Genomic DNA, 12,966 nt, shown 5'->3' with positions numbered 1-12,966 from the left:
CAGAGACAGAGGAGGAAAATGTAGAGAGGAGGGAGTGAAAGGATGCCAGGTCCGCAGGGAGGCAAGATTTCCCCCATTTCCGCTCGGCTGCCCGGAGCACTGTTCTGTGAGCTCGCAATGAGTCGTCGAGCCACGGAGCGGGAGGGGAGGACCGAGCCGGCCTGGAGGATAGGGGACATAGAGAGTCAAAGGATGCAGAAAGGGAAGAGAGGAGGGTTGAGGAGGCAGAATCAGGAGATAGGTTGGAGAAGGTATGAGCAGAGGGAAGAGATGATAGGATGGAAGAGGAGAGAGTAGCAGGGGAGAGAGAGCGAAGGTTGGGACGGCGCGATACCATCCGAGTAGGGGCAGTGTGGGAAGTGTTGGATGAGAGCGAGAGGGAAAAGGATACAAGGTAGTGGTCGGAGACTTGGAGGGGAGTTGCAATGAGGTTAGTGGAAGAACAGCATCTAGTAAAGATGAGGTCGAGCGTATTGCCTGCCTTGTGAGTAGGGGGGAAGGTGAGAGGGTGAGGTCAAAAGAGGAGAGGAGTGGAAAGAAGGAGGCAGAGAGGAATGAGTCAAAGGTAGACGTGGGGAGGTTAAAGTCGCCCAGGACTGTGAGAGGTGAGCCATCCTCAGGAAAGGAGCTTATCAAGGCATCAAGCTCATTGATGAACTCTCCGAGGGAACCTGGAGGGCGATAAATGATAAGGATGTTAAGCTTGAAAGGGCTGGTAACTGTGACAGCATGGAATTCAAAGGAGGCGATAGACAGATGGGTAAGGGGAGAAAGAGAGAATGACCACTTGGGAGAGATGAGGATCCCGGTGCCACCACCCCGCTGACCAGAAGCTCTCGGGGTGTGCGAGAACACGTGGGCGGACGAAGAGAGAGAGCAGTAGGAGTAGCAGTGTTATCTGTGGTGATCCATGTTTCCGTCAGTGCCAAGAAGTCGAGGGACTGGAGGGAGGCATAGGCTGAGATGAACTCTGCCTTGTTGGCCGCAGATCGGCAGTTCCAGAGTCTACCGGAGACCTGGAACTCCACGTGGGTCGTGCGTGCTGGGACCACCAGATTAGGGTGGCCGCGGCCACGCGGTGTGGAGCGTTTGTATGGTCTGTGCAGAGAGGAGAGAACAGGGATAGATAGACACATAGTTGACAGGCTACAGAAGAGGCTACGCTAATGCAAAGGAGATTGGAATGACAAGTGGACTACACGTCTCGAATGTTCAGAAAGTTAAGCTTACGTAGCAAGAATGTACTGTGTACTGGATAACACCATATTGACTGCAGTACACTACACACAACATTGTTTCCCAGTGTACTGGATAACACCATATTGACTGCAGTACACTACACACAACATTGTTTCCCAGTGTACTGGATAACACCATATTGACTGCAGTACACTACACACAACATTGTTTCTCAGTGTACTGGATAACACTATATTGACTGCAGTACACTACACACAACATTGTTTCCCAGTGTACTGGATAACACCATATTGACTGCAGTACACTACAAATCAAATCAAATCAAATTTATTTATATAGCCCTTCGTACATCAGCTGATATCTCAAAGTGCTGTACAGAAACCCAGCCTAAAACCCCAAACAGCAAGCAATGCAGGTGTAGAAGCACGGTGGCTAGGAAAAACTCCCTAGAAAAGCCAAAACCTAGGAAGAAACCTAGAGAGGAACCAGGCTATGTGGGGTGGCCAGTCCTCTTCTGGCTGTGCCGGGTAGAGATTATAACAGAACATGGCCAAGATGTTCAAATGTTCATAAATGACCAGCATGGTCGAATAATAATAAGGCAGAACAGTTGAAACTGGAGCAGCAGCACGGCCAGGTGGACTGGGGACAGCAAGGAGTCATCATGTCAAGTAGTCCTGGGGCATGGTCCTAGGGCTCAGGTCAGTTGAAACTGGAGCAGCAGCATGGCCAGGTGGACTGGGGACAGCAAGGAGTCATCATGTCAGGTAGTCCTGGGGCATGGTCCTAGGGCTCAGGTCCTCCGAGAGAGAGAAGGAGAGAATTAGAGAACGCACACTTAGATTCACACAGGACACCGAATTGGACAGGAGAAGTACTCCAGATATAACAAACTGACCCCAGCCCCCGACACATAAACTACTGCAGCATAAATACTGGAGGCTGAGACAGGAGGGGTCAGGAGACACTGTGGCCCCACCCGAGGACACCCCCGGACAGGGCCAAACAGGAAGGATATAACCCCACCCACTTTGCCAAAGCACAGCCCCCACACCACTGGAGGGATATCTTCAACCACCAACTTACCATCCTGAGACAAAGCTGAGTATAGCCCGCAAAGATCTCCGCCACGGCACAACCCAAGGGGGGGGCCAACCCAGACAGGATGACCACATCAGTGAATCAACCCACTCAGGTGACGCACCCCCTCCAGGGACGGCATGAGAGAGCCCCAGCAAGCCAGTGACTCAGCCCCTGTAATAGGGTTAGAGGCAGAGAATCCCAGTGGAAAGAGGGGAACCGGCCAGGCAGAGACAGCAAGGGTGGTTCGTTGCTCCAGAGCCTTTCCGTTCACCTTCCCACTCCTGGGCCAGACTACACTCAATCATATGACCCACTGAAGAGATGAGTCTTCAGTAAAGACTTAAAGGTTGAGACCGAGTTTGCGTCTCTGACATGGGTAGGCAGACCGTTCCATAAAAATGGAGCTCTATAGGAGAAAGCCCTGCCTCCAGCTGTTTGCTTAGAAATTCTAGGGACAATTAGGAGGCCTGCGTCTTGTGACCGTAGCGTACGTGTAGGTATGTACGGCAGGACCAAATCAGAGAGATAGGTAGGAGCAAGCCCATGCAATGCTTTGTAGGTTAGCAGTAAAACCTTGAAATCAGCCCTTGCTTTGACAGGAAGCCAGTGTAGGGAGGCTAGCACTGGAGTAATATGATCAAATTTTTTGGTTCTAGTCAGGATTCTAGCAGCCGTATTTAGCACTAACTGAAGTTTATTTAGTGCTTTATCCGGGTAGCCGGAAAGTAGAGCATTGCAGTAGTCTAACCTAGAAGTGACAAAAGCATGGATTAATTTTTCTGCATCATTTTTGGACAGAAAGTTTCTGATTTTTGCAATGTTACGTAGATGGAAAAAAGCTGTCCTTGAAATGGTCTTGATATGTTCTTCAAAAGAGAGATCAGGGTCCAGAGTAACGCCGAGGTCCTTCACAGTTTTATTTGAGATGACTGTACAACCATTAAGATTAATTGTCAGATTCAACAGAAGATCTCTTTGTTTCTTGGGACCTAGAACAAGCATCTCTGTTTTATCCGAGTTTAAAAGTAGAAAGTTTGCTGCCATCCACTTCCTTATGTCTGAAACACATGCTTCTAGCGAGGGCAATTTTGGGGCTTCACCATGTTTCATTGAAATGTACAGCTGTGTATCATCCGCATAGCAGTGAAAGTTAACATTATGTTTTCGAATAACATCCCCAAGAGGTAAAATATATAGTGAAAACAACAGCGGTCCTAAAACGGAACCTTGAGGAACACCGAAATTTACAGTTGATTTGTCAGAGGACAAACCATCCACAGAGACAAACTGATATCTTTCCGACAGATAAGATCTAAACCAGGCCAGAACTTGTCCGTGTAGACCAATTTGGGTTTCCAATCTCTCCAAAAGAATGTGGTGATCGATGGTATCAAAAGCAGCACTAAGGTCTAGGAGCACGAGGACAGATGCAGAGCCTCGGTCCGATGCCATTAAAATGTCATTTACCACCTTCACAAGTGCCGTCTCAGTGCTATGATGGGGTCTAAAACCAGACTGAAGCATTTCATATACATTGTTTGTCTTCAGGAAGGCAGTGAGTTGCTGAGCAACAGCCTTTTCTAAGATTTTTGAGAGGAATGGAAGATTCGATATAGGCCGATAGTTTTTTATATTTTCTGGGTCAAGGTTTGGCTTTTTCAAGAGAGGCTTTATTACTGCCACTTTTAGTGAGTTTGGTACACATCCGGTGGATAGAGAGCCGTTTATTATGTTCAACATAGGAGGGCCAAGCACAGGAAGCAGCTCTTTCAGTAGTTTAGTTGGAATAGGGTCCAGTAAGCAGCTTGAAGGTTTAGAGGCCATGATTATTTTCATCATTGTGTCAAGAGATATAGTACTAAAACACTTGAGCGTCTCTCTTGATCCTAGGTCCACGCAGAGTTGTGCAGACTCAGGACAACTGAGCTTTGAAGGAATACGCAGATTTAAAGAGGAGTCTGTAATTTGCTTTCTAATAATCATAATTTTTTCCTCAAAGAAGTTCATGAATTTATCACTGCTAAAGTGAAAGTCATCCTCTCTTGGGGAATGCTGCTTTTTAGTTAGCTTTGCGACCGTATCAAAAAGGAATTTTGGATACACACAACATTGTTTCCCAGTGTACTGGATAACACCATATTGACTGCAGTGCACTACACACAACATTGTTTCTCAGTGTACTGGATAACACCATATTGACTGCATTACACTACACACAACATTGTTTCCCAGTGTACTGGATAACACCATATTGACTGCAGTACACTACACACAACATTGTTTCACAGTGTACTGGATAACACCATATTGACTGCAGTACACTACACACAACATTGTTTCCCAGTGTACTGGATAACACCATATTGACTGCAGTACACTACACACAACATTGTTTCCCAGTGTACTGGATAACACCTTATTGACTGCTTTTGTTCTTTGTTTTCAGGGAGTACTGGAAATGGATGCTCATGCAATCCCACATGAGTTCATCTTTATAGATGAGGCTGGGTTCAACCTAGCAGAGACCAGAAGAAGGGGGGAAACGTCATTGGCCACAGAGCCATTATAGATGTTCCTGGCCAACGTGGAGGGAACATCACAATGTGCGCTGCCATCTCCAATACGCATGGTGTCCTTCACCGTCATACCAACCTTGGACCATGCAACACAGCCCATATTCTCACATTTCTGGACAGACTCCACAACATTCTCATACCATCAGAGCGTATGAATGATGCAGACCATCAAAGAACCCGGTGCGTTGTAGTATGGGACAACGTGAGCTTTCATCGTGCAGCCCCAGTCCAAAACTGGTTTGCTGACCACCCACCATTTCTCGTGCAATACCTCCCACCATACTCACCATTTCTGAACCCCATAGAAGAGATATTTTCGGCATGGCGGTGGAAGGTATATGACCGGTAGCCCTTTATGCGCATGTGATGAGATGGATGTGGGTGCGATTTAGGGATGGATAAGGCACTCAAGGCGCTTCTTCCGTCGATGTCTGGCAAGGAAAGATATTACCTGTGATGTGGATGAGGCATTGTGGCCAGACCCAGATGTGCGGCAAGATGCTGCCTAAGTATTTTTCTTGCCTCTTTTTTTCTATATATTTTTTTCTGCACATTATTTTCTGCAATTTTCTTTTTCAGTTTACTGTTTTTTTGTGAGCATATTTTTGTTCAGTCCAATGTAAATATATCTGCTGTGCATATATTGCACTGACTTGTTTGGTGAAAAATAAAATATATAATGTTTCAACAGCATGTGTGTGTATCTGTAGATATTTCTGTGCATCTGAAGAATTTTCTACGATTTGAACTATTTTAGTATTATGGCAAAGCATACTAAAGACGATAGTGCTTTTCATTATGCCCAACAGTGTGTAGTTGGTTAGACAAAAATCTGGTAATATAAATGAAGTGTGTGCCATTTTGTGCAAACGTTTGATTTTGATAATGTTATATGTAGTTTTGATTGAAGTATTTTGATAAAACCTGCCTAGTTTGCAAAATTGTGTTTTAGCAATTGGGAAAAACTGTAATGACCGTCTAATTACAGTAAGGTAGCGGAAAGGCCAGGCGATTAGCCACAGCCTCGTTAGGTCATCATGACATCCTGCTACTGTCATCCACCCAGATATTACTATCAATGAAGTCACAGGATGCAGCCCAAATGGCACCCTGTTCCCATGTAGCGTAGTCCACTCTAAAGGCAATAGGGTGCCATTTGGGATGCAGACACACTAACAGGAGACAGGAAGATACTCAGTGCCCCTGGCTGCAGACTGGCTGGCCTTTCTGAGGGGCCTTTCTGAGGGGCCATAGTGGTGAGGGGACAGACTGACAGACACAGATCACCCGTCACTCACTCTATTATCCATAATTATGAAAGTCTACCAAGACCTCTGGTGCGCCCTGCCTTTCTCCACTCTCTATCTCTTCTCTCTCTGTTTTCTCTTCTCTTCTTCACTCCTCTTATTTTATCTCTCTCCATCTTATTGTCTCCCCTCCCTCCACGACTACTCATTAATTCACTCTGACACACTCCATAATGTCCTCCCTCCTTCCCTCCTTCCCCCGTCCTCCCATCTCTCTCTGTCCTCCTCTCCTCCATATCTGCTGTCAGGGGGGTACTCTGTCATGTTGAAGGGTCTTGGTTGAAATGTAATTAGCTTTAGACATATTTCCTAGCAATTCCTAATTAGAGTGGTAGGTTGATGTCATTAAAACACCAGGGATTGGACTAGGGAGTAGCCTAGTAGCCAGCCCCTCCTCCTCCGCTGAGATATGGGTCCCCCCAGACACAGAGCAGGACTTGAATAGACTGGAAATAGACTGGGGTTAGGATCATTATCTTTCTATTAGAGAGGAAAACAAAGACTATTTTTATTTTCCATAATGGGGCTAGTATCGAACCGGGAAAGGCAAGAGCACATGAAACCAAAAAATTGTCTGAGGGCCATCTTTGAGTACATCAAGAAGCACATCCGTGTTTTAAGTAAGCACTGCCCTCCGATGCTCTGTTTCTGATGTAACTGACCTTCCTGTTGATTTTGTAATGATGTTATCTGAAGCAGCTCTCGGCCAAAACCACTTTAAGCTTGCCTTGCTACAGTTTCAGTATTTCTCTCATGTCCTCAGAAACAGCCACTGTATTAAGCCTTATGCGTTTTGGTGTGTGTGCTTGCGTGTGCATGCATGTGAGAGATAGATACTGTCATTGAAATTGACTGCACGTTCAAGGACAATGTAGAAAGCGAACATATGCTTAATCCATTTAATAACCCTGTTGAAAAATGAAAACACTCTTATGAAATCCTCACAGAGTTTTACATGAACCTAACAAAGCCAGTAGTCAGACAATATATTAAGTAAAGATTATGGTAATTAATATTATCATTGCGTATTCAGCCATGGAAAATGGAAAAAGCTATTTTAAGGTGAAAATGGCAGAATGTTTTGCTTCGCATGAGTAGAGGTAGGTGCATTAACAAATAAAAGTCGAGCAAACGCAGCACTTGGAATTATGTTGAGTAATACATCAAATTGGAGCTGACAGTTCAACTATACAAAAAATAGGGATTTGTTTAATAATTTATGAGTGGAGGAAATTACTCTATGCTGCTGGTAATGCATAGATGCAGATTTAGTAGCTACTTTTCAAATGATGACATGGATTGATACGAAATCTATGGAAAATGTAACTGCACTCATGTTCAATCATGGAGCGCTATATCAGGCCTGCTTGAGTAGTCGGTGGACGCTATTAATCTACAGTAGGATTTTGGTGAATACTGTATCTCTCTTGTGAGCTGTTATGCAAACTTGTAAATCCACAATATTAAATTTGTTTGCGGTAACTTTATGGTTGAGGCTTATTTTCAATGGAAGACAACTGAACCTCTTCAGTGGCTGAGGATGATCAACGTCAAGACCAAAGATCAAATCAGAAATCGCTGACTACCCGTTTTCACTGATCAATATTTCCATGTGTTACGACCCGCCAGTGTTACACATAGCAATAAGACAGGATCATCACTCATCAAACACTCTCTGATCTTTTGTCTTACAAGGACTATCACCATGGTCTGCCATAGTATTCCCTATGGCCCTAAAGACTTAGGAAGCTAGCAAAAGGGGTTCCCTAACTGAGGGGCCAGCCTTAAAAGCAGAGGATCTGAGCTGACTGAGAATTACATAAGGACTGTACAGCTCTCAGAGTTCTTACGACAGAGAGAGTCCAGTGTTCTTTTGGGAGATAATATAGGCCTATATTGTCTCTCCCTGTTCCTCTGGTTATGTAAGGACTGTCTTGTTTACAATGGGTTAGAGTTGGTTTGGTTTTAGGGTCACATCAGAGGAATACAAGATATTAGGACAACATGGAACCATGGAACCTGATATATGTAATCATAACTTCATGTTAAGTTATGGACAATCTTTTTAGTAATGTGACTAATTGTAAGATGCTGTGTGTTTAGGCATTTTTCTATCCTTGTGTTAACTTCTAGATGCATAGCCTTTAGTATCCCAGCCTTGCTCTAAGCGATCCGTCCCCGGCATTCACTGTTTGTCAGCCTGACGTATCTCTGCCATGTCGACAGGCATAGTGGCATGCAGCGCTGAGTAGAGGACCAGACATCGCCCGTGTCGTGCCACGGCAGCCTTGGCAACCCGTCAGCCTGTGTGAGAGTGTGCGAGGCCGCCAAGGAAGACTAGTGTTTCATTGGTGTGTGCAGCTAAGATCTGCTGCTTCCTGTTAGGACACGCTTCACTTCCTGCCAGCCACCCCACAGCGACTGCCTCTGTCTCTCTGTCTAAGCCTCTCGCTTGCACTTTCTTTGTATCTCTCTCTCTCTCTCTCTCTCTCTGTCCCTCTCTGCCTCCTCTCCTCTGTCTCTTAATGACAATCTCATTGCTTCTACCTTTGATCTTTTCCTCTCTTCTTGGCTCATCACCTTCAATATAGTTCCACTTATCGCTTTTCATTCTCCCCACCTCTATCTCTCTCTCTCTCTCTCTCTCTCTCTCTCTCTCTCTGAATGCCCTCTATTTGGTCCTGTAGTAGTGTCCCCTCCCCTTCCTTCCTCCTCCTCCCCTGTCTTGTGGCCCACCTGTCCCTGCTCCTCAGCTGCTCCCCCTGAAGACAAGGCAGAAGCACCCAGGCAGAACATCCAGCCTGTTCCCAACTCTGCCGCGCTCTAACCCTCTTCCTTTATACCTCTCCTGCTCCTCCTTCTTTTGAGACGTTTATGATGATACTAGTCTTGATGGCAGTGATGATGATGATTATGATGATGATGAAGATGACGAGATTGATGTTGATGTTTATGATGATACTAGCCTTGGTGACAGTGATGATGAGGACGAAGGCCATATTGCTGATGGTGATGACGCTGGCTGCCACAGTGGTCAGGAAGAGACGCTGTCCCCCGGCCATCTGTGTACAGATTAATCCTTGCTGGGTTTAGAGATATTACTGCCAGGCTTATTGCCGTGGCAACCAGTCCTCAATCCCAATTCAGCACAGCGAATTGGGATATCAGAGACACACACACACACGCACACACACACACACACACACACACACACACACACACACACACACACACACACACACACACACACACACACACACACACACACACACACACACACACACACATTGCAAACACTGTTGCCATTGCTGCTGTTTAGTGCAACAGAAATGAAAGAGGAATGAACACATACACACCAATGCACACGCACGCTCACACCAAGGTTATTATAGTTTTGTGTTTTTCTATTTGTTTTTTTTTCTATTCGTTTGCCAATGCGAGAGCCATAGGATTCAACCGAATATTACAGATTGTCCACACACACAGTAACTGTGGTAGATTTTCGGGGAATTTTATGAAAAGCTGAATGTGGTCTGAGCATTCTGAGCCCAAATTGACATTCTTTCCAATAAATAGATTGGGAGAAAAACAACTTTGTTATAGTTCTGAAAGTGGTTGAAGCAGTCGTCTCTGCCTGCTGGTCGCTATGCTACCCGAGAAAGCATGCTCACAGGAGAAGCGTAACTTACTTACACAGACACTTTTTTTCAATGGGGAACTGACTTCTTGCTTCATCTCAATTCCTCCATAATATCTGGTCATAACTAGTAGTAGTGATGCACAAACTTGGTCTATTTGAAACATCGCCATCTCCTGGCAGCATTTACCCACCAGATTCAGTAGCTAGAAAACCTGCAAAAAGCTTGAAAACCCCATTGAAAACTTACATTGAAAACCACATTGAAAACCTACATTGAAAACCTACATTGAAAGTTTAGGGAAAAAGACTAAAACGGAACATAATATGCTTTTTATTTTAGTTTGTTTTGGAATCAAAGATAATAGTTTCAGTATAGTTTTAGTTTTTCCAAACGTGTTTGTTAATTATTTAATTGAATTTAGTTACCTAAATCGTTTTTATCATGACTATTTTTTTATTTTAGTTTCAGTTTTAGTTTACTGTAATAACCTTGGCACACATACGCACACGCACGCACACACGCGCGCACGCACGCACGCACGCGCACACACACACACACACACACACACATATTATCACTGATGCCATTAAGCAACTACTTGGAATTGTTATTATTTGTGGTCAGTTTTATCATTTCAGCAGCAGCACATTTTGATGTGTCATACTATAATATACTGCTTTTGTTTTTCGATTCCATTCACGTGGACAATGACATTTCGATATCTCATCTCTCTCTTGGTTTCTGTCTCTCATGCACACAAACACATGCAGAAAATGTTTTGATATTTTGACACCTACATCCGTTCAGATAGGGCTGCACACTGTCAATCACCACAAGGTCAAATTCGGCATGTGTAACATTCAAGGTTTTAATCAGTATTTACATACAGTACACAAGTCAGACACAATGGTCAAGAAACCTTCAAATAAGGTCAGTTGGATATAAAATAAAATCTGCAGTCAAAACAACAGATTTTCCGTTAAAAATCACAAACAAGTGTTCTTTTCTTTCTTAGCATTTTTTTATGTCCACTTCAGTGTTGGAGATATGCAGAGCTACGATGAAACAATCACATGTTATTCTACAGCTAATACATTTCCCTTTCTGCTCCTTAAGAAAACATGTACCTGATGTTCAGTCATTTTAGTACCCTGTGGTTGCAACCGAGCCAAATATAGACATTACCTCGTCCTCAACTCTCGTACCCTAACATGTTCTTGATATGATTTTTCATGACGTTACCGTAGCAACCACTCCTATAAGGTAGCCTCATTTAAATTGACAGTGCAGTGGTGGTGTGGATCAAGAATCATAAGCTTTATGCAAATTGTTTACTCTAATTTGTATGCTACTTTATGACTCAAAGGGGCCACTGTGTCAGGTGAGGGGACAGGTAGTTATTTTCCCCTCACTAAAGCTTCTCTTCTGAAAAACCTCGCGGCCTTAGCCCCGTCCTCACTAGATCAAGTAGCACTCAGTTTAATGAAATTGCCTAGTTACTATTGATATCATGAGAGATTAAACGAAATATTCCTAATGCAGCTCGGTGTGGCTGTTTGTGTCGACTACATCAGCACTTATAGCATGTCGAAGCCTCGGACTCAGTGGGTGTCATGTCCTTCACATGACAAGACAGAGCTGGCTTCATCATGGCTCAGGCTCTCAGAGTGGAGAGGGGGATACTAAAGGCATGTAACAAGTATCATCAATACCAATTCTCATGTTCAAGTTTGTATGACACGTTCTACTGATCCCGATGCAAGTCTGTCTTGCATGAAGTAGTGATTTCCTTGCTTATTGTGGCCAATGAGAATACAGACTTTTCATGCTAGGGTCCATTTTTAAAGCATGTTTTGACACAATAGACAATGTTGGGTATTTTTGACAGCATTTAGCTGATAATGTAGCTGACCATCATTGTCGAAGAAAATCGGGGAGGGGACTGTGGATCTATATCCGTCCGTTAGTACGTTCGTCACATGCGATATCTCAGACAGCACTGGCCTAATTTTGACGGAACTCGGGTGAATGATGCATCTTGCAATAGAGATCCGCCATTTACAAAATTACACAGTTTGGCCAGACAGTGGCGTTATAACAAGTTATTGAAAATTAAAACTTTAAAAGGTCACACCCCTCAGTCCATGCAATTCTGTACATACAGTAGGTCCCTCTCCTCACAAGAAACAAATAAGGTCTGCTATGATGGATTTTCAGCCATTTACAATATTGTGAAAAAGACTTACAACTCTACTCCTCTGGCATCGAATTACCAATCTGCATGAAACTTGATATGTGGCATCTATGGACAAAGATCTCTCAACGCAATATTTTCCAGACTAGTACCGAAAACAACATGGCCGCTCTTGACCAATAAACATTCACGTGGGCGTGGTCTGGCATATAAATGCATATAAATCAGTCACAGATATTTGTATTGTAACAAAATCTGGTAAACATGTTGCAAACACTGTCACGACTCATCATACAGTGCCTTCGGAAAGTATTCAGACCCCTTGACTTTTTCCACATTTTGTTACGTTACAGCCTTATTATAAAATTTATTAAATAGTATTTTTCTGTCATTAATTTACACACAATACCCCGTAATGACAAAGCAAAAACGATCACATTTACATAAGTATTCAGACCGTTTAATCAGTACTTTGTTGAAGCACCTTTGGCAGCGATTACAGCATCAAGTGTTCCTGGGTATGACGCTACAAGCTTGGCACACCTGCATTTGGGGAGTTTCTTCCATTCTTTTCTGCAGATCCTCTTGGATGGGGAGCGTTGTCTCTCCAGAGATGTTCGATCGGGTTCAAGTCTGGGCTCTGGCTGGGCCACTCAAGGACATTCAGAGACTTGTCCCGAAGCTGTTCCTGCGTTGTCTTGGCTGTTTAGGGTCATTGTCCTGTTGGAAGATTAACCTTCGCCCCAGTCTGAGGTCCTGAGCACTCTGGAGCAGGTTTTCATGCTCCGTTCATATTTCCCTCGATGCTGACTAGTCTCCCTGTCCCTGCCGCTGAAAAACATTCCCATGGCATGATGCTGCCACCACCATGCTTCACTATAGGGATTGTGCCAGGTTTTCTCCAGATGTTACACTTGGTATTCTGGCCAAAGAGTACAATCTTGATTTCATCAGACCAGAATCTT

Source organism: Oncorhynchus masou, chromosome 13 (genome assembly GCF_036934945.1).
Source record: "Oncorhynchus masou masou isolate Uvic2021 chromosome 13, UVic_Omas_1.1, whole genome shotgun sequence".
In the NCBI taxonomy this organism is placed as follows: domain Eukaryota; kingdom Metazoa; phylum Chordata; class Actinopteri; order Salmoniformes; family Salmonidae; genus Oncorhynchus; species Oncorhynchus masou.
Note: the sequence above shows the minus strand (reverse complement) of the source record.